General features: G+C 33.1%; 1 pseudogene; it reads left to right on the plus strand.

Moving 5' to 3' along the window:
- The first annotated feature begins 570 nt into the window (after window positions 1–570).
- LOC115965110 lies at window positions 571–1,750 on the plus strand (annotated as a pseudogene).
- Window positions 1,751–3,757: the final 2,007 nt, after the last annotated feature.

The following is a 3,757-nucleotide window of genomic DNA, read 5'->3' on the forward strand; positions in this document are numbered from 1 at the left end:
AGTAAAATACAAAAATATGTTAAAAAAGACAAGTGAGCCACGTTCACTCTCCAATCACAATGGAAACTACAAATTTGAAATGGCTAGACATACAAACAAACGATCTGCCGTGTCACTAATATATAAATACACACACAATTCTTCATACGCAAATTGTCAAAAAAATTTCTTCCTCCAACTTCTTGAGAACTGAGACTGAGAGAGCATTAGAGAAAAATGGAGAGGGAAACTCATATCCTAGTGATTCCTTGTCCCCTACATGGTCACATAAATCCAAGCGCCTAGCCTCAAAGGGTCCTAGAGTCACATTTGTCACTACCACTTCTATCAGCAAGTCTATACAAGCCCAAGCCAGAAGCTCTGTCAACTTTGAGATCATCTCAGATGGCTCTGAGGAAGTCGAAAATCTGGGAACCATAGATGAAAGTTTCCAGCGTTTCAACTCAAAAGTCTCAGAAAGCTTAGCAAAGCTCATCCAGAGACATAATAGCTCCAAATAACCTCCAAAGTTTCCTGTGTATGATTCACTTATGCTATGAGCTTTAAACATTGCTCTACAACTTGACATAGATGGAGCACCATTTTTCACTCAGTCATGTGTGGTTAATGCCATCTATTATCATGCACATCAAGGAGAAATTAAGATGCCCTTAGAAGAAGGGTCTTTAATATCATTGCCTTCGATACCATCACTAGGGAGCAATGATCTGCCTTCGTTTCTTTGTGACACAGGCTTGTATGCAGCTCTAAATGCATTTAAATAATATGAAAATAGGAAGTATCATTTGAGTTAGAATAAATGGACATTACCAAACACAACATCTACATTTCCTTTATAATTTTAGATTCTATTTGTAATACTGCTACCCTCTCCATTTTTAGTTAACAATTTTTTTTATATCAATGACCAAAGATGGCATGGAATAGGAGATCTTAATACTTCTTTTTCATCTTCTTTTATTTTTCTTTTCCATGGTTTTGTTAAACATATATGATTCTACTTTCTAAATTCCTTTAGGTAATAAATTGGATGGCAAGCCAATGGCCTATTATAAGAATTGTACCAACTATTCCATCAATGCACTTAGACAAGCGGTTGGAGGATGACAAAGATTATGGTCTTACCCTATTCAAGCCTAATATGGACACTTTCATGAAGTGACTAGACACAAAAGAAATTGGCTCAGTGGTTTATATATCATTTGGAAGCATGGCAACCCTTGGAGAAAACAAATAGAGGAGATAACATGCATGGAGACTAAAGAAAAGCAATTGCTACTTCTTATGGGTAGTTAGAGAATCTGAAGTAAAAAATTAAAGCTTCTCAAAAATTTTCTACAAGAAACAACAAAGAAGGGATTAGTTGTGAGTTGGTGCCCTCAACAAGAAGTATTAGCTCACAAGGCAGTTGGGTGCTTCATGACTAACTTTGGATGGAACTCAACACTTGAGGCATTGAGTTTGGGATTGCCAATGGTTGCAATGCCACAATGGACAGATCAACCAACTAATGCAAAGTTCATTGTGGATGTCTGGAAGGTAGGGGTTAGGATTAAATTGAATGACAAAAGGCATTGCTACCAAGGAAGAAATAGAGCTATGCATAAAGGAAGTAATAGAGGGAGAGAGAGGGCAAAAGATGAAGAGGAATTCATTGAGATTAAAAGAATTAGCTAAAGAGGCAATGGATGAAGGTGGAAGTTGACATAAAAATATAGAGGAATTTGTGGCAAAACTTGCACACTCCTAATATTATTGTAAGCGAAAACACTACATTCAAATAGTGGATAAGAAAAAATGCATGATTTTTTTCATTATAATCTGTTGCTATGAAACCACATGTATGCAGATCATCAATAATAAGGGTATCATTCCATTATAAAAAATATATTGTCAATCTCAAATTCATCATTGTATCCAAATTAAATCGCCTATCTAATAACTTTTGTATAGAATCAAATCATTATTAACGTTGGGTGACCCTGTGCATGCATATCAATATAGTAAAATCACAAATTAAACAAACAGATTCGAGCATTTATAGAATAATTAATGAATTCATCTTCATCTTTTGCACTGTTTAAATAATCACACAGAAAAAGCCTCAATCTGTCCTTAATTGCACTATGACCGCTTTGATATGGATTTTAGGGTTATTAGGGTCATCTAGAGGATCTTCATTTACAGAAGATTACTATTTTATCCCTAGTGCCAAAAAAGTTGGAAAAAAAATGGAAATGGTATGTTTATACTTTGATGTAATTTATTTAATTATTTATTGTTTATGTTTCTCTAAGAAGTAATAAAAATTGAGTTATTATGGAAACATATAAAAAATGAATAGTCAAATTTTCACTACATGGTAGAAGAAATTTCTGGTTTCTTTTTTATTTAATAATAATTTTGGTAAGAAAACTTTATTTACAAATGGATCAGAAGTAATTTTAAATGAATTTCAAGTAATATTATTAAAAGGACTAAAAGTAGTTAAATTAAGAAAAAAGTTAAAGGACACCCTAAGGGTATTGATTTAGCAAATAATTTTAGAAGTATTTTATGAGAAAAGAAAAAAAAAAAAAAAAGAATCATATAATAACAAAGGCATATGTAATACTTGTCAACCACATTATATATTTCTAAATTCTTTTTTAGAAACACTTGTCGACCCTAACTAATTAATAACAAAGCTATAGGTAATACTTGTCAATCCAAACTTGTCTTTTCCAATTCTTAAGTAAGTGTACTGAATGAACCGAAGTAGGCTAAACTAAGCAAGATGGAGCAAATTGGATAGAATGAACTCAGTTGGACCGAATGGACCAAAATAGACCAAATGGACCAATTTGGACCGAATGGCTTGAAAAAGACCTAACACCTAATTGACTAAAGTGGACTAAATAAACCAAATGGACTGAATTGGAAAAAAAAAAAAAAAAAAACTGTGCACCGCACTATACCACTACTAGTTATAAATAAATTAAAATTTATAATCTTGAAAATAATATTTAAATAATGACATTCTAAAGAAATTATAATTTTCCATAAAATAGAGAGAAAACATTATGAAGATATTAATTACCTTGCATGAATGAATCTAGCACTTTTAATGAATAGATGAATCTACTTTACCCATCACTAAAATTTTGGATAGATGAATCTAGCACATTCCAAAGATATTAACTGACAAATTGAATACCTGCTTTCCTAAAGAGAAATTATTATGCACTACGACATTTTAGTTCTTGATTGTTAAGCATTTCTCTTCTCCAATCCAACTTCTTGAGAGTGTTGAGAGCATTAGAAGAAAATGGAGAGGAAAATTCATATCCTGGTGATTCCTTATCCCGCACAAGGTCACCTAATGCTACAATTCTCCAAGCGCCTAGCCTCAAAGGGTCCTAGAGTGACATTTATCGCTAGCAGTAGTATTAACAAGTCTATACAAGCCCATGAAAGCACCTCTATCAACTTTGAGACCATCTCTGATGGCTCTGTGGAAGTCAAAGATTTGGAAACCATAGATGAAAAATTCAAGAGTTTCAAGTCAAAATTCTCAAAAAACTTAATTAGCAAAGCTCCTTGAGAGATTTAATAGCTCCAAATACCCTCCAAAATTATGCCATGGGCTTAAACGTAGCTCGACAACTTGGCTTGGATGGAGTTCCATTTTTTCAATTAGTCGTGTGTGGTTAATGCTATCTATTATCATGCACATCAAAGAGCAATTCAGATTTCCTTAGAAGAAGGGTATTCAATA

The sequence above is a fragment of the Quercus lobata genome, chromosome 10 (assembly GCF_001633185.2).
Source record: "Quercus lobata isolate SW786 chromosome 10, ValleyOak3.0 Primary Assembly, whole genome shotgun sequence".
Classification (NCBI taxonomy): Eukaryota; Viridiplantae; Streptophyta; class Magnoliopsida; order Fagales; family Fagaceae; genus Quercus; species Quercus lobata.